The sequence below is a fragment of the Diceros bicornis genome, chromosome 26 (genome assembly GCF_020826845.1).
Source record: "Diceros bicornis minor isolate mBicDic1 chromosome 26, mDicBic1.mat.cur, whole genome shotgun sequence".
In the NCBI taxonomy this organism is placed as follows: Eukaryota; Metazoa; Chordata; class Mammalia; order Perissodactyla; family Rhinocerotidae; genus Diceros; species Diceros bicornis.
The window spans coordinates 1,800,297-1,819,349 of NC_080765.1; the positions used below are offsets into that span (position 1 = coordinate 1,800,297).

General features: G+C 45.5%; 1 long non-coding RNA gene across 2 annotated transcripts in view; it reads left to right on the forward strand.

Moving 5' to 3' along the window:
* LOC131422071 (uncharacterized) overlaps window positions 1-6,514 on the forward strand; it is a 30,214-nt gene extending 23,700 nt beyond the window's left edge. For both annotated transcript variants that reach the window (XR_009224023.1, XR_009224022.1), the window contains exon 3: window positions 6,089-6,514. This is a non-coding gene — a long non-coding RNA (uncharacterized LOC131422071). The remainder of the gene's footprint in view (window positions 1-6,088) is intronic.
* Window positions 6,515-19,053: the final 12,539 nt, after the last annotated feature.

The following is a 19,053-nucleotide window of genomic DNA, read 5'->3' on the forward strand; positions in this document are numbered from 1 at the left end:
CCCCACGGAGATGGCCAGTCCCTTGCAAGTCTTGGTGGTGTAAAAAGGGAGGGTGGAACTCTCCAGTTAAATGGCACAGCAGCAAAAGCAAAGGGAGAGAGAAAGAATAACAGTCCTGAACCCTCAGTGAGGGCCCCGCCCCACCTGCGTTTCAGATGCCCCACCTTGGGAACATGGGAGAAGCCACAGGTCGGCTGCATTGTGTCCTCTGGCAGTGCAGGGTGCCCAGGCTGTCGGCCTATGCTGGGCCTCACCCTGGCCCTACTACCAACAGGGCAGCCAGCAACGCCTTCCACCCCAGAGCAAAGTATGCAGAATGTTGTGTAAAGCAAGAACACAGTGGTTTTCAGAGTAGAGACAGTAAGAAGTTGTTCCTAATGGGCTTCCTGTCGCAATCCTCAGGGCACCTGCTCCCTGGTTCCTCCTGGATCCAACCTACCTTGACCCTGAGCCAAGTTGGCACAGGAGGTGCAGATAACATTGGGAGGCGTAGAACAGATCCTCAAAGCCAAACCTGCAGAACCAGGCAAGTCTTTTGTGAAATTCCCAGGCCAGAGCTCCGAGCCCCAAGGCCTCTTTGCACACCTGGCCCTGGGTTTGATCTCGGAGGTGGCTGCTGTTCCCCTTTGCTACTGGTTTCATGTCGGATTCAGCTCTAGGTTGCGTTCTGAGCACCCTCTCGGCAGGTCCATTCTTGTAAAACTTGAAAGACGTTGACCCACCCCGGTTGCCACAGCACGCCTCTCTTTTCTGCTCCTCCAGATGAAACGCCTGGAGTGGCAGTTTCGAAAAACAGGCCTTCAGAGGCCCCACAGGGGACTTTGTCCCAAGCTCAGTTTTGTAAGAAATGTGTGTCTGTGAGTATGTGTGTACGTGTGTGAGAGTGTTTTACATACGTGTTCATAAAGTCCAAGTTTTTAGATCTTCTGTTTTGTGGCTGTGAATTTGATGTGACACGATTATGGTTAAAAATATTTGCTTGCACAAAAAGACAGATACTGTATCACTCCACTTATATGCAGTACTTAGAGTAGTCACATTCATAGAGACAGAAAATAGAAGGGTGGTTGCCAGAGGCTGAGGGGTGGGGGAAATGCGGAGTTCGTGTTTAATGGGGACACAGTTTCAGTTTTGCAAGATGAAAAGAGTTCTGGAGATCAGTTGCTCAACAACATGAATGTACTTAACACTTCTGAACCGTACACTTAAAAATGGTTAAGATGGTACATTTCATGTTATGTGCATTTTACCACAATTAAAAAACAATTTGCTTGGTCTAGAAGATGGTGAACATTTTGTGCCTCTGTGAGACCTAACATGTAAGATGGCTTTGTGTGTAGGGATAGTTATCAACTTCAAGCACTTTGCAGGCCCACAGCAGGAGTCAGAAGTTAGGCTGGGCCGTGGATGTGGTCAGGATGATCTAACGGGGGGACTATAGACGTGGGGTGTGGCTGCATCCCAGTGGAGGTGGGACCCCTAACAGAGCACCTCCTGGACCCCCGCAGCTTGAGTTTCTGGTTTTGGCCAGAAGTTGCTCTTGTGAGCTGCCCTTCCTCTTTGTTTCTAAGGCTGCAGGGCAGACAGTATCTCTGATTTGAAGAGGGGAAGTTCAGCGCATTTATTTTCTACCAACACACGTCAGGACCACATTTTACAAGGCTTTGTTTCATTTGTTACTATTCCTGGAAAGGAAAGTTGTATGAAAATTGTTTGTGTTTTAATACAGAATAGTTTTTTTTTTTAATTTAGGGCTTATTTTGAAAAATTATGAGTTTAGTTCAAATGTATGCAGATACCTTCCAGAGAAAGTTAATACTACAACAAGTTATTCTTGATCAGATGGCATGGAGAAAATTTCTGGAATATTCACATTTGAAGATTCCCTTATTAATGAATGCCTTTGACTGAAAACTAACCCAAAACTGCCAAAATTTTCATTAGGGAGGCTTAATAAACTCGATCTCAACAAATAAAGTACTTAAATTAGTAAAAAGCTCTGAATTGAAGCATCATTTTGGGGGCGAGCTGGGGTAGGCACAGAGGAGGAAAGAAGGAAGGTGGTGAAGTCCTGCACTGGAGCAGCCAGCGAGTGCCTTCGGTTCTTTGGACATTAATTTCAGAAGTATCCTTATAATTATACTAAATTAAAGATCTCTCCAATTATAGGCCACAGATACCCACTTTCGGTGTTGAATAATTCTGTAAAGATGCTGGTTAAAATGCTGCTCTAAGACCTGAATGAAGGCATGCCATTTAACTCGGCGAGGTCGAGCCCGCTTTATACCCCGAGGGATCCGTTAGGTTTCACTGGAAGCAGCTGTTTAACAGATTCATTTAAGCAAAAGCTTTGGTTTCTTGGCTGGCAGTGTTCTCAGCAAGGAAAGCATGTGACCACTCAGGGTAAGGCAGAGTCCCTTCAAGGACGGTCAGAGGGCATATGAAGTGGCTGTTTCAAATCCACGTCCCACCCCAGAGGAACTGGCAGCCACCCTGGGCAGGGGTGAGGGCTGCTGATGATTCTGATGTGCAGCCAGGGGTGAGAAGGAGCCAAGAATTGATTGACAAGAGGATGATGACTTTGATTTTACTTCCGTTGTCTTTCTTGTGTGGGAGACAGGCAAAAAAAGAAAAGCCAGTGGGTAAAAATATTTTGGTGACCTGATAAATATCTGCTATAACTCCAGCTAATGTATGCAGGATGTAAGTTTTTAAAGTGTTTTCAAGGACATTCTCCCCTTTGCACTCCACAATCCTGTGAGTAGGTGTTGTCGTCATTATGTTTAGGGTTGAAAAAATTGACTTAGGGAAATCAGGTGAGGGCCCAGCTGGCAAGAGGCGGAGCCAGGGCTCAGACCGGCCCCATCCATCTGCCCCTTGGTTCACAGGCTGAAACAATGCTCTTCTGTAAGGCCCACCCATTCTGCTTTTTGTTCTCTGCTGCATTTCAGCTAGCTTGATTCTTCTCTTATTCTTTTTCTTACTCGCAGTGTAAATTGAGATCAGTGTAATTTCTGAGAAAATAGAAATTAACGGGACAGCCAGCCTGAGAGTGGAGAGTAAGGGACGCGCTCCGTCAGTCTTGAAGCATGAAACACTTCCAGATGCCAAAATCACTTACTGCTTGCTTCACTTTGCTTGGCAGGGCTAAAATTAAATACTGCTTTCCAGTAGCTATGGTGGGAATTGAATTTTGCATCTGTCATTAGGCCCTTTGGAAATGACCTTGAAAGATAGAAGAAACTCAATTTGTGTTAGTTGGTAGAAAATATCATCAAGAAAGTAGGGACACTTGAAAACAGTTTCAACTTTTAAATAGAGGGATTTTTAAATCATAGATTTTATTTAGACAGGCAAAGTTCAAGTGTATGAAAGAGTTAGTGGCAAAAAAAATTTTTTAATTTTCAAGCAAGATCATTTTCTGCAACTGCTGCTTGAATAACTGCTGCCACCTCATCAAAAATTTTTAGAAACTTCCAGTTTAGGCAAGAATCCGTGTTTGCTGTCTTCCATGGTCTTTTTCTAGTCTCTGCCACAGTGTAATGTTCCTCAGACCAAAACCCCTGGGAATCTTTGGCCTGTAAACTGTAGTTTTTATATCATTGTGGTTCAGTTTGAAAATGATTAGACTATCACAGAAACAATGTGATTAGAAATCAAGAAATAATATTTCTTTTAAAAATATTTTAGGGGGGCCGGCCCGGTGGCGCAAGCGGTTAAGTGTGCGCGCTCCGCTGCGGCGGCCCGGGGTTCGCTGGTTCGGATCCCGGGCGCGCACCGAAGTACTGCTTGGTAAGCCATGCTGTGGTGGCGTCCCATATAAAGTGGAGGAAGATGGGCACCGATGTTAGCCCAGGGCCGTCTTCCTCAGCCAAAAAAAAAGAGGAGGATTGGCGGATGTTAGCTCAGGGCTGATCTCCTCACAAAAAAAAAAAAAAAAAAATTTTAGGGCCAGGGCCAGCCCCGTGGCTTAGCAGTTAAGTGCATGCGCTCCACTACTGGCGGCCCGGGTTCGGATCCCGGGCGCGCACCGACGCACCTCTTCTATGGCCATGCTGAGGCCACGTCCCACATACAGCAACTAGAAGGATGTGCAGCTATGACATACAACTATCTCCTGGGGCTTTGGGGGAAAAATAAATAAATAAAATTAAAAAAATAATAAAAAAAGAAGGATGTGCAACTATGACATACAGCTATCTACTGGGGCTTTGCAGAGAAAAAGGGAAAAAAAGGAGGAGGATTGGCAATAGATGTTAGCTCAGGGCCGGGCTTCCTCAGCAAAAAAAGAGGAGTATTGGCATGGATGCTAGCTCAGGGCTGATCTTCCTAACAAAAAACATAAATAAATAAAATAAAATAAAATATACAGTTTTCTCCTGGCATTGGTGGTCTCTGGGCCATCTTTGGCATTCCTTGGCTTGTAGATGCATCACTTCAAACCTTTCACATGGCTTGGTCCCTGTGTCTCTTCAGATTGTGTTTCCTCTGTGTGTGTCTGCCTCTGTGCCCAAATTTCCCCTTTTCATAAAGACACAAGTCATATTGGATTAGGACCCATCCTAATGACCTAATTTTAACTTGATTACCTCTGTGAAGAGGCTATTTCCAAATAAGGTAACATTCTGAGGTACTGGGGGGTTAGGACTTCAACATATCTTTTGGGGAGGACACAATTCAACCCATAACAATTATGGAGAAGATTTGAAGGTTTTACTGCTGGAGGTTTGGTAGAATTGCCATGTTCCTAAGCTTCGTAAGTCAAGTGGAAGCTGGTGTGACTCAGTAGTTCAGATTTGGGGCTGCAGTTTGGTTTCACAAGAGCACAGGGATCAGCCTAGATGTTCATCACTGGGTTATTCATAATGGTCAAACAGAGGCAATATCTAAATGTCCCACAGTAGGAGGATGGTTAAGTAGATGATGATGATGACTAATATTCTTTATGGCTTACTCTGTGCCAAACACGGTGCCAGTGCCTTTCTATGAAAATTACCGTTTGTTATAAGTTATGGTTTCTCAACCTGATAAAGGGCATTTACAAAAAACCCCACAGGTAACATCATACTTAATGGTGAAAAACTAAAAGCTTTTCCCGCTAAGGTCAAGAGCAAGATGAGGATATCCATTCTCACCATTGCTAGTCAACATCGTACTGGACATTCTAGCCAGGGCAGTTAGGCGAGAAGAAGAAATAAAAGGCATCCAGATGGGAGAGAAAGTTACTGCTGTTTGCAGATGACATGATCATGTATATATAAATTCTAAGGGGGCCAGCCCCGTGGCTTAGTGGTTGAGTTCAGCATGCTCTGATTCTGCAGCCGGGGTTCGTGGGTTTGGGTCCCAGGTGCAGACCTACACCACTTGTCAGCCATGCTGTGACGGTGACCCACATACAAAATAGAGGAAGACTGGCACAGATGTTAGCTCAGGGTGAATCTTCCTCAGCAAAAAAACAAAACAAAACAAAACAAATCTGAAGGAATTCGTAAACACACACACACAAAACTATTAGAGCTAATAAATGAGCTCAGCAAGGCTGCAGGATACAGATCAGTATACAAAAAAGCCAATTGTATTTCAATCCAAGAATGAAATTAAGGAAACAATTCTATTTATAATAGCATCGAAAAGAATAAAATATTTAGGAATAAATTTTTAAAAAGAAGTGTAAGAGGGCCGGCCCCGTGGCTTAGCAGTTAAGTGCGCATGCTCCGCTGCTGGCGGCCCGGCTTTGGAACCCCGGGCGCGCACCGACACACTGCTTCTGCGGCCATGCTGAGGCCGAGGCCCACATACAGCAACTAGAAGGATGTGCAACTATGACGTACAACTATCTACTGGGGCTTTGGGGAAAAAGTAAATAAATAAAATTATAAAAAAAAAAAAGTGTAAGATTTATACACTGAAAACTACAAAACATCACTAAAGAAATTAAAGAAGACTTCAATAAATGTAAAGACATCCCATGTTCATGGATTGAAAGACTTAATGTTGTTAAGATGGCACTACTCCCCAAATTGATTTACAGATTCCAAGTGATCCCTATCAAAATCCTAACAGGCTTTTTTTTTTTTCTTTTTTGCAGAAATTGAGAAGCTGATCCTAAGATTCATATGGAAATGTAAGGAATCTAGACTAGCCAAGACAATCTAGAAAAAGAAAAACTAATTTGGAGGATCACTACTTCCTGATTTCAAAACTACTGCAAAGTTATAGTAATCGACAGAGTGCTATCCTGGCATAAGGATAGACATATAGATGAATGGAATGGAATTGAGATGCTGGAAATAAACTCTCACTTTTATGGTCAATTGATCTTCAACAAGGGTGCCAAGACGATTCAATGGGGAAAGATTAGTCTTTTCAACAAATGGGACTGGAATAATTGTATGAAATTAGATCCCTATTTCACAACATTGACACAAATAATCAATAACTGATCTATAGATAAGAAAGATATGGGACCGGCTGGTGGTGTAGCAGTTAAGTTCATGCAGTCTGCTTCAGCAGACCAGGGTTCGCCAGTTTGGATCCTGGGCGTGGACCTACTCACTGCTCATGAAGCCATGCTGAGGTGGGGTCCCATACAGAAGAGCTACAATTCTACAACCATGATACACAACTACGTACTGAGGCTTTGAGAAGGAAAAAGAAAAAGAGGAAGACTGGCAACAGATGTTAGCTCAGGGCTAATCTTCCTGAAAAAAAACGAAAGAAAAGAAAGATAGAGTGATATTTCTTGAGCCAATGCTGAGGACCAGCCCAGAAGTGCTGTCTCCACCAGGGAAGAAAGCACTCTGGTGAAGTGTGGTTAACAGCATGGTTATATACTGTTTCAGAACAAGGAAAATATGTCAAGCATGACAGGCATATGATTTTTTTTCCCAAAGTCACAAGGAGATGTTTTGCTGCAGTTGAGCACATACACAGCAGGTCAACTCGACCTTGGTTCTCTGGGAAGAAAAGCTTATCTTCAAAGAAGTGCTGGTACTGGCTCCAGAAAGGGAGACATTCATCCCTATCTGTAAAGACTGCATTTTTGCTTTGGGAAAATGTTTGAAGCAGATGTACAATGCGTGTTCAGTGGGCCGTAAGTCAGGCTGCTCTGGAAAAATAAGTTTTAGGCTGAATCCAGGTTAAACCAGAATGGCTTTCCCATGTACCTCAACATGTGAAAACTTATTATTATTATTATTTTCATCACACAGCATATACAAAAATTAACTCAAAATGGGACACAGACCTAAATGTAAGAGATAAACCCATAACAGTCTCAGAAGAAAACATAGAGTAAATCTTTGTGACCTTGGATCAGGCAATGGTTTCTTAGATATGACAATTAAAGCATAAGTAACAAAAGAAAAAATAGAGAAATTGGACATCATTAAAATAAAAAAAAATTATGCTTTAAGACACCATCAAGGGCCGGCCCCGTGGCTTAGCGGTTAAGTGCTTGCGCTCTGCTACTGGCGGCCCGGGTTCGGATCCCGGGCGCGCACCGACGCACCGCTTCTCCGGCCATGCTGAGGCCGAGTCCCACATACAGCAACTAGAAGGATGTGCAACTATGACATACAACTATCTACTGGGGCTTTGGGGAAAAAAAGGAGGAGGATTGGCAATCGATGCTAGCTCAGAGCCGGTCATCCTCAGCAAAAAGAAGAAGATTATCATGGATGTTAGCTCAGGGCTGATCGTCCTCAGAAATAAATAAATAAATAAACAAATAAATAAAAAAGAAACTTGTATCTAGAATATATAAAGAACTCCTATACCTCAATGACTAAAAAGACAAATACAGATGGTCCCTGACTTATGAGGGTTCAACTTATGATTATTCGACTTTCCAACAGTGGAAAAGCAATACACATTTAGTGGAAACTGTACTTGGAATTTTGAATTGTGATCTTTTCCCAGGCTAGTGGCACGCAGTACCATACTCCCTGGTGATGCTGAGCTGTGGCAGCGAGCCGCAGCTCCCAGTCAGCCCCGCAATCACAAGGGTGAACAACCGATACACTGACAACCATTCTGTACACTGTTCCTATACAATCATTCTGTTTCTCACTTTTAGTACAGTCTTCAATAAATTACAAAAGATATTCAACACTTTATTATAAAATAGGCTTTGTGTTAGTGATTTTGCCCAACTAGAAGCTAATGTCAGTGTTCCGAGTACATTTAAGGTAGGCTAAGCTAAGGTATGATGTTTGGTAGGTTAGGTGTATTAAATGCATTTTTGATTTATAATGGATTTATTGGATGTAACCCCATCATAAGTCGAGGAAGATCTGTAACCCAATTAAAAATAGGCAAAGGACTTGAATAGACATTTCTCCAAAGAAGACATATAAATGGCCAATAAGCACATGAAAAGATAATCAACCTCATTAGCTATCAGGGAAATGCAAATTAAAACCACAATGAAATACAACTTCACGCCCAGTAGAATAGCTAAAATGAAAAAGAATAACAAGTGTTGACAAAGGTGTGGAGAAATTGGAACCTTCATACAGAGATAGTGGGACTGTAAAATGGTGCAGCCACTTTGGAAAATAGTCAGGCAGTTCCTCAAATGGTTAAACACGGAGCTAACATACGATGCAGCAGTTCCGCTCCCAGGAGAAATGAAAACATATGTCAACACAATAACTTGTACATAAATGTTCGGAGTGGCATATTTGAAATGGACTGAATGTTTAGCTTTCCCCAAAATTCATATGTTGAAACCTGTTCCCCCAACATGTTGGTATTTGGAGATGGAGCCTCTGGGAGATGATTAGGTCATGGGGGTGGAACTCACATAAGTGGGATTAATGCCCTTTTAAAAGAGATCCCAGAGAGCTCTCTCATCCCTTCCATTGTGTGAGAAGACAACCGTCACGAGGAAGCGGGCCCTCACCAGACACCCAATCTGCCAGCACCTTGATCTTGGGCTTCCGGCCTCCAGACTGTGAGAAATAAATGTCTGTTGTTTGTTTATGTGCTACCCAGACTATGGTATTTTGTTATAGCACCCCAGATGGACTGAGACAATATTCATAACAGCCAAAATATGGAAACAACCCAAATGTCCATCAACTGAATAGAAAAAAAAATGTAGATTCATACAATGGAATATTATTCAGCAATGAAAAGAAATAAAATACTGATACATGCCACAACGTGGATGAATCTTGAAAACATTATGCTAGGGCCGGCTCCATGGCTTAGCAGTTAAGTGCGCGTGCTCCGCTGCTGGCGGCCCGGGGTTCGGATCCGGGCGCGCACCGCCGCACCGCTTGTCCGGCCATGCTGAGGCCGCGTCCCACATACAGCAACTAGAAGGATGTGCAGCTATGACATACGACTATCTACTGGGGCTTTGGGGGAGAAATAAATAAATAAAATTGTAAAAAAAAAAAAAAGAAAACATTATGCTAAGTGAAAGAAGTCAGTCACAAAGGACCACGTATTGGATGCTACCATTTATGTGAAATGTCCAGAATAGGCAAATCCATAGAGACGGAAAGTAGATTCATGGTTGCCAGGGGCTGTGGGGGTTGGAGGGAAATGGGGTGTGACTGCTAATGGGTATGGAGTTTCGTTCTGAGGTGATGAAAATGTTCTAAAATTGATTGTGATGATGATTACCCAGCTCTGTGAATATACTAAAAACCACTGAATTGTACAGTTTAAATGAGTGAATTGTATCTCAGTGTAACTGTTATAAAAAGTAAATTATGGTATATCTACTTGTTGGACTATTATATGGCCATTTATTTATAAAAGAGTTTAAACTACAAAGAATATGTTCATAATACGACGTTTAGTTAAAACAATAAGGATACAAAATTGTATCATATCATCTGTCTAAATATATTCCTGTAGGAGACAGTTCTGGCAGCTCCCACAGCCCCCTTTTCCTCTTCTTCTAACCTAACAGACCATGTGACTCAGGGAAGGTGACCCAGCTCTGGAGATGATTGTTCTAAGCCAGTGGCAGGAATCCCACCCCTTTACCAGGTCCAGACTGGTTGATTAGCATATGGCGTTCCCAGTGACAGTGACTGGCTCACGATTGAGTGTGACAACCTGGCTGGCACAACCAGACTGAAGGGGAAGACGTCCGGCCCTTTCAATCATCTCCCTGCCCTGAGAGGTGAATGAGACTCTGCCCTTGCAGGTGCTGTTGCAGAAGGACCCTTGTGAGAAGTCTGTGTTTGGACGGCCTGGAGGAGAGAGGCAGCCCCGTGGTCCTCTAGCACGTCCCTGGCCTCCCCAAACCTTGTTGCCTCGAGTCTTCCTACTCCCTGAGATCACTCATAGCTATTCTTCTATTGTAGCTTGTTGGAGTCAGGGTAGTTTTTGTTATCTAATTGCAAAATCGTTGTTCGTGAGAAATATATATTTGGTCATTCAGATCATCAAAATATATTTCTCATATACATTTGGTCTTCATCCACATTTCCTGGCTCACAGCTCTCAAAACCCTTGGAATTTCCTAAGTGTTGAGAGTGATAAACGTGTCTCTTGAGTAGGTTGATGAAAGTGACTTTTGGACCCCACCTAAGGGTGGGGGCTTGTTGGCAGGAGAACCAGCTGTGTGATCAGAGGATCAGAACTTTCAGTCCCACCCCCTGGTGTCTGGGGAGGGGGCGGGGCTTGAGTTCGAATCAATTGCCAATGGCCAATGACTTGGTCAATCACGTCTACGTAATGAAGCCTCCACAAAAACCCAGAAGGATAGCTCCTGGGCCCCCTTTTTTGGAGAGCTTCCACGTTGGAGAACCAGAACACTTCCATTTGCCACTGGTCCACGGCCCCAAGCTCCACGAGGGCAGAAGCTCCTTTGTTCGAGACCTCACCCTGTGTATCTCTTCATCTGGCTATTGATTCCTATCCTTTAATATCGTTTGTAATAAATCAGTAATCTAGTGAGTCAATGGGTTTTCTTGAGGTCTGTGAGCCGCTCTAGCAAATTAATCGAACCTGAGGAAGGAGTTGTGGGAACGTCTGATTTACAGCCAGTTGGTTAGAAGCACAGGTTACAGCCTGGACTTGTGGCTGGCGCCTGAAGAGGAGGGCAGTCTTGTGGGACTGAGCCCTTACCTGTATAATCTGATTCTGTCTCCGGGTAGATGGTGTCAGAATTGAGTTGAATCCTCAGACATGTTGCTGGCGTTAGAGAACTGCTTGTTGGTATAGGGAAGCCTCCACATGCACATTGGAATTGGGTCCAGGAACCCTTGGTGCTGACAAAATCATCCTAACTAATACAATATGCATAGAAGAAAGATTAGAAGGAAATGTATAAAAATGTAAATAGCAATTATCTTTCAGTGGTGGGATTATGGATTTTTAAATTTCTTCTCTATATTTCTCTGTTTTCAAATTTTTCTAAAATTAGCATGTATTATACTTTTAATCAGGGGGAAAACAACAAGAGTTTTTTTTTTTAAAAAAAGGGAATATAAAAGAATATGTGCTCACCAGCAGTAGCCAGCCACTGGGGGTGCATGGTCCCCAATGTCCCCTGCCTCTTTGTATTCACACCCTCATGTAGCCCTCTCATATTGTACTAGGATTGGCCAGTGTGATCAGCAATATAAGGCAGAAGTGATGACATTAGGTTATAAAAAAGACTGTGACTTCTGTCTTGGTGCTCACTTTCTCTCTTGAATCACTCTTTCTGGGGGAAGCATGCTGGCGTGTCGTGAGCAGTCCTATGGAGAGGCCACTGTACTGGGAAACTGGAGCCTCTGGCCAGTAGCCATCAAGGAACTGAGGTCTGCAACAACCATGTGAGGGAGCTTGGAAGCCACTTCTCCCACCCTAACAGAACCCTGGATGACGGCAGCCCAGCCCACAGCTTGAGTGCAGCATCCTGAGAGCCTCTGACCCAGAACCACGTGTCTAAGCTGCTCCTGGTTTCCTGACCCTCAGAATCAATATTAGATAGCAAATGTTTGTTACTTTCAGCCACTGAGTTTCAGGGTAATTGTTCCATAGCAATAGATACACACTCTTTCACCCAGTGAGCCACTCTGGGGAAATCCAAACTTCAGAAGCAGAAGCACCGCTACCCAAGCAGCTGCACCTACAGCACCTGACTCTGCAAGGAGTCCATCACCACTGCCTTTGCTTTAGAAAAATATCGGGTACAATGATTGATCATGGGGGTATCATTCTGTAGGACTACTGTACAGCTTTTGATAGGCATAAGGTAGACCTATATGTGTTAATCTGGAAAGATTCATGACATATCAAGTGGGGAGAAAAACTAAACTGCAGAGCAACATGGGTGGTATCTCGGGGCCATTGCTGGTGTGTCTCCCCAGTATCTACACTCCCCTTCTTCCTTATTCACAGGCCAGGTGCCCAGCTTAAGAAATGAATCTTGACTTCTCAGCTTCCCTTGCAGCTAGGCACGACCGCACGACGTATTTCTGGCTAATGAGATACAAGCTGAAATCTACTGAGAATTTCTGGGAAAACTATTGTTTTTCTAGTAGCATGTATGATGCTTTGATCAGAGTCAGCTGGTGTATGCTCTTATCTTTGCCTTCCCTCTTCTTCCTGCTGGGACAGGGACTCAGTGTTGTGCCCATCTCGTGACCGTGGGCACCAAAGTCACACTCTCAGGAGAGGGCAGCATAAGGAGATGGAGCATGTGCCTCAGTGGCAGCAACAGCCCACACCATCTAACAGAACACACTTCTTATTTAAGCCACCGTTTAAGTGCTGAATGCAGTCCTCATTACCTTATCCATTTTCATGGAAAAGAAAAAAGAGAAAAGTCACGTGTGTGTGTTTGTGTGTGATTAGTTATATGAGCATAAAGATGAAGGATACGTATCTTGCCATTAACGTTGACAGTTAATAGCAACGGATAAGACTGAAGGCAAAGGAGAGATTATGAAGTTTTAATGTTTAGTTTATGTTGTTTGCATTGCATTGTTACATCAAACGTTTGTTAATTTCATGATAAACTATAATAATGTCCAAAAATCTTATGAAAAGAGAGAAAGAAAGAAAAAGGGTACCACAGCATTCTGGAATTACCTGTTAGCACTCAGCCAGCTCAGGCTCAAAGCAGGTGGGGCCCCAGTGACTGGTAGGGTACTGTGCAGAGTGTGGGGTGTACCCAGGCCTGAGGAGGCTGAGGAGATGGAAGATTCAGCAGAGTTCTGCAGCTAGAGGCACCACCACCAGCTCCAGAGTTGTTCCACAGTCCTTGGTGGGGAGGGTGAGGCCCCAGCCCATGAGCGTGACACTGCAGGCATCCAGGAGACTATGAGAGCCCCGCGTGGGGACAGGAGGCCCAGAGGGCCAGGTGCAGCCTGCAGAGAAGGGGATTGGCCAGAGGAAGCTGGGGTCTGGGGTAAGGGAATGCTAGGTAGGGGCCCTGACCTGTGGCCTAGCACAGCTGTGGCACTTAGCACTGGCCCCAGGCTCCCCAAGGCGGGTCCTTGCTTTCAGGAGCAGGGCTCAGTTACCCTCCCGGCTCCAGAGGCCTGGGCTTGCAGCTGGATGCCACCATGCATGCAGCTGAGCAGGGCTGGGGCAGGCAGGAGCCAGGTGTCTATTCTGAATCACTAACCAAATCCCGTAGCTGACCGATCACATGACCTACGTCTTCTCAGTCAGCGGCTCTTCACTTCCTGGGGCCTCTATGGCACCCACTGCGCAGCCAAGGATTTGGGGGTGGGGCGACAGTGCCGTGCTCCCAGGACTGCCTCCCCTGCCTCCCTGCTTCAATTTCCTCTCTTGTGGCAGCCAGGGGCTTCCTGTTCTTTCTAGCTGTCTGAGCAGCTTCCTCTTTTATCTCTCAACATCTTGCAGCAAGTGTCTGGATTGCCTCTGCTCTTGGAAACTCAGGCTGGGACCAAACAGAGAGCCTCCGGGACTGTTCACAGTTGCGTCATGGAAGGAACGGCTGCTCGGCTGGGCAGGGCCCAGCTAGGTTCTAGGGGAGCCCAAGGAGGGAGGCTGCCACTTTCCTGAACCCGGCCTGACTGCTCTGCATCTTCCTCATCCTCCCCACTCCAAGGCCTTCTCTCTGCAGAAAAGAGTCCTGGCTTCTAAGGCAGGGCTGCTGGAAAAGTACAGGAAGCCCCATTCACTTTGAATTTCAGGTGAATAACAAACAGTTTTTTTGGTATGTTATGTCCCAAATATTGCACGGAACATACTTATACTAAAGAATTATTTGTTGTTTATTTGAAATTCAAGTTTAACTGAGCATTCTGTATTTTCACTTGCTAATTCTGGCAACCTGATCCTAAGATGGCTCAGCTTTCAAAGTTCTAATCAGATTTCCCAGAAAGGAAAGAGAGGGGAGGAGGAGAGAGCACAAAAGAAAAGAAAAAAACTCCCGATGAAGAGAGCTTGCCATGACTCCACAGCTGCCCCTCGGGCTGGGGGCTGAGGGACCTCCTCCTGTGGGCCCAGAGAGTGATGCCACAGGAGCGAGGGCCAGGCTGGGAGGGGACACCCAGGTGCCAATCCTGGCTCAGCCACCAACCTCCTGTGCGTCACCCTGGCAGTAGCTGGGCCTCCCTGGGCTCCCAGGCTGGCATCTGTGACCTCCAGCACTCATTCATTCCTCACACTCGTCCCAAGCACTCCCTCGGTGTGCCAGACCCCAGCCTGGAGTGGGACTCTTGGGACCTTGAGCTACTGGCCAGCAGTCGGCGTATGGAGGATCTGAAAATGGATTCCCATGATCCAGGGAGATAGAATTTCTGCTGCCCTCCTTCAGACAGAGAGTTACTCAGCCCCCACTGGGCCCTGCACCTGCCCTCTTCCTGGTGCCAGTGACCGCCCAAGGATCCACAGGGGCCACCTACCGGTGGCATTGACTGCAATGGCACTTCTCATAGTACCTAGCAGTGGCATTGCTAAAACCAACAAAAACCCCTCCATGCAGCCACTCTTTCTCCTGGAGCCCCCCAAATGGTGTCAGTGAGCTCCCGGAACAGCAAGGTGTTCTGGAGGGACCTGCTTTGACTGGACCAGCTGGGTTGGGTTGGATCGAGGCAAGCTTGGTTGTCCCAGATGCCCACCCATTAGTGTCCAGGGGCTTCAGATCACCTGGTGGGCCAGGGACCAGATGAGGTGGGAGTCTTTGAGTGACAGGCCAAGGATGGTATGGTCATTACTACTTGCTTTATCAGCATGGATAAATGGCGGGAAAAACGGAAGGAGGGAATTTGATTTTGATGACCAGGGTGGTAATCTAGAAGCCACCATTCTCCACACAGCAGCCAGAGTGGTTTTAGAAAAAACTTTTTACTACGATAAAATACATATAACATAACATTTACTATATAGGTGTACAACTCAGTGGCATTAAGTACATTCACAATGCTGTGTAACCATCACCACTATTCCAGAACTTTTTCATCATCCCAAACAGAAACTTTGTACTCATTAAACAATCAATCCCCATTCCTCCTCCTCCACTCCCAACCTGGTAACCTCTAATCTACTTTCTTTTTTTTTTTTTTAATAATTTTATTTATTTATTTTTTCCCCCAAAGCCCCAGTAGATAGTTGTATGTCATAGCTGCACATCCTTCTAGTTGCTGTATGTGGGACACGGCCTCAGCATGGCCAGAGAAGCGGTGCATCGGTGCACGCCTGGGATCGAACCCGGGCCACCAGCAGTGGAGCGCGCGTACTTAACTGCTAAGCCACCGGGCCGGCCCTAATCTACTTTCTGTGTCTATGAATTTGCCTATTCCAAATACCTTATATAAATGGAACCACATAGTATTTGTTCTTTTGTGTCTGACTTCTTTCGCTCGGCATAACGTGTTCAAGGTTCATCCTTGTTGTAACATGTGTCAGAACTTCATTCCTTTTTATGGCTAACTAATATTCCATTGTATGGATATACCATATTCTGCCTATCAATTCTTCTGTTGGTGGACACTTGGGTTGCGTTCAACTTTTGGCCATTGTGAATGATGCTGCAATAAACAATGGCGTACAAGTATCTGTTTGAGTTTCACTTCTGCTTTCAGTTCTTCGGGGTATACCCCTAGAGCAGAATTGCTGGGTAAAAAGGAAAAACTCAGCTGTGTTTCTCCTCTTCTCTACTATAACACTCTACACTTCTGGTCACAAAAGGTGTGGGGGTTTTCCTACACTAAACCATTCTCAGACACGAGCCAGCTGTCCTACAATTTAACTCAGTTCTGACACTCTCTACCTGGAGATAGCATCAGATCCCACAGGTTGAGGGCTCAGTCCCAGAAGACTGACCCCACTTCAGATGCCAGTTGCAAGTCCAGGTTGTCACCTGTGCTTCTGACCGACTGGTTATAAATCAGAGGTTCCCACAACTTCCTCCTCAGGTTCAATCATTTCTTAGAGTGGCTCACAGAACTCAGGAAAACAGTTTACTTACTACATTTCCAGTTTATTACAAAGGATATTTAAAGATACAAATGAACAGGCAGATGCAGAGATACGTAGGGCGGGGTCCAGAGCACAGGGGCTTCTGTCCCCATGGAGTTTGGGGTGTGACACCCTCCTGGCACATGGATGTGTTCTCGTTCATCAACCTGGAAGCTCTCCGAATCCATACTGTAGGAGTTTTTATGAAGGCACAATTGATTAAGTCATTGGCCATTGGTGATGAATTCAATCTCTAGCCCCTCTCCCTTCCCCAGAGGTCAGGGGATGAGGCTGAAAGTCCCAACCCTCTAATCACACGGTTGTTCACCTGGCAACCAGACCTCCCCGACACGACCCCACCCCCCCGGCCCCCGGGGCTTTCCAAATGCACTGAATTAACATAAACCAGGTGTGGTTGAAAGGGCTTGTATGAATAACAAAAACACCTTTGTTGCTCTTATCACTTAGGAAATTCCAAGGGTATTATAGGAAATTCCAAGGGTATTAGGAGCTGGTAAGCAAAGACCAAAACATATATTTATTACGTCACCATATCACACCGGGTCACATGATAATTCTATGTCTAGCTGTTTAAGAAACTGGATTGTTTCCCACAGTGGCTGCACCATTTGATACTCCCACCAGCAGTGCGTGAAGGCTCCAATTTCCCCACACCCTGTCAACACTTGCTATTTTCTGTTTCCTTTTTTATAATAGCCATCCTAGTGGATGTGAAGAGCTATCTCACTGCGATTTTAATTTGCATTTTCCTAATGATTAATGATATAGAGCATCTTTTCATGTTGATAAAGGAAATTCATATATTGGGACCTACAAAATGGAGGCTCCCCTAGTGGCCCAGCCCATGTCACAAATCTAAACCTAAGTCAGCTAGGAAACCTGAGTCACCAATCTCCATCCTCCGACTCAGCTTTAGCCAGCTCACCCGACCCTCAAAACGGGACCTGCTGCCTTTCCAGGAAGGCCCCGACCCCCAGCCAATCAGGCCCTGTCTCTGGGTTGCCTCTTCTAACCTCCATAAAACCCACTCTTGCCCCAGATCCCTTGGGAACAGCTCTCCACTGCCTGTGAGGCACTGTACTCCCCCAATCCATGGACTGTTCCCCCAATCCGTGGACATCAAACTTGTTACTAAATTGTATTATTTTTGCCATTTGACAATGTACTGATTGGCCATTCGTATATCTGCTTTGGAGAGATGTCCACGCAAATCCTTCACCCATTTTTTAATTGGGTTGTGTGTTTTTTTGTTGTTGAGTTGTAGTTCTTCACAGCAACCAGAGTGATTTTTTTAGAAAACATAAATTGGATGGTGTCACTCCCTGACTAAAACCCTTTGGTGGTATCCCAGGGCACTCTAATGAAGTCTTGCCTCTCTCTGCTCATGGCTCTGTCCTCTTCACCCCCACCTGCCACTTTCACAGAAAGATGTAGGCCTCCTGCCCGCTTACCACCTCAGAGCCCACAGACCCTGCTCCCTCTCTCCGGAGGGGTTTGCCTGTCTTTTGCTCTTTGCCTGGCTGACTCCTACTGACCCTTAAGGACTCCACTTCGTTCTTGTCTCTCAGAGAGAGCTTCCCTGGCAGACCCCAGCCTTGGTCCCTACACCCCCTTCTTTTCCTTCACAGCTCTGGTCTTCATTTGTAGGTACATGTTGGCTGTTTGCTTGCGTCTTGTCCATCCGGGTCAGGAGGCACGGGGTCTTGGCAACGAGTGTGGCAGATGCAACGTGAATGCTTGTTGAATGACCAAGCCAGTGATTTGTCTCTGCAATGGCTCATGGCCTTTCAGGAAGACACCATGGCCACTTCCACTTGCTGGCCCTGACAGCCAACCCAAGGGGCCACGTCTCACAAACATACTGAAGACACAGCAGGTAACTCGCCCAACCTCTGCAGTCTCTCCCCCTTTTCCATATTCACTTCAAACTACTTTCTTCCTTGGGATCCAGGGAACCAGGTGCCTAGGCCATGAGGATGCCCAAGGTCCTGGAGAGGAGGAAGCCCCTCAGGTAATGGGCGAGGCAAGGGTGTGAGCCTGCGCAGAGCCCTAGGAACATCTCCTGTGACAGGAGGTGGGGGCAGCAGCAAAAAAGAGAGAGAGAGAAGGGAGGAGGCAGCAGCAAAGAGAGTGGAACCAGACTACAGCTGTGGGGCTGGCTGAATTGCAGGACTCATGGCATGGAAGAGCCAGGAGAGGTCTTGGGGAAGCAAAGTGTCAGAGACCCCAAAAAATGAGGTTTCAACAACCTATGGAATGGGAGAAGATATTTGCAAGTCATACGTCTGATAAGGGGTTAGTATCCAAAATATATAAAGAACACGTACAACTCAATAGCAGAAAATCAAACTATCCAATTAAAAAATGGGCAGAAGATCTTTTTTTTTTTTGTGAGGAAGATCAGCCCTGAGCTAACATCCGATGCCAATCCTCCTCTTTTTTGCTGAGGAAGACTGGCCCTGGGCTAACATCTGTGCCCATCACCTCTACGCTGCCACAGCATGGCTTAACAAGAGGTGCATCGGTGCATGCCTGGGATCCGAACCTGCAAACCCTGGGCCGCCACAGCGGAGCTCATGCACTTAACCACAGCACAACTGGGCCGGCCCCTTCAATGGATCCTTAAGTTGGAAAAATTTTTAG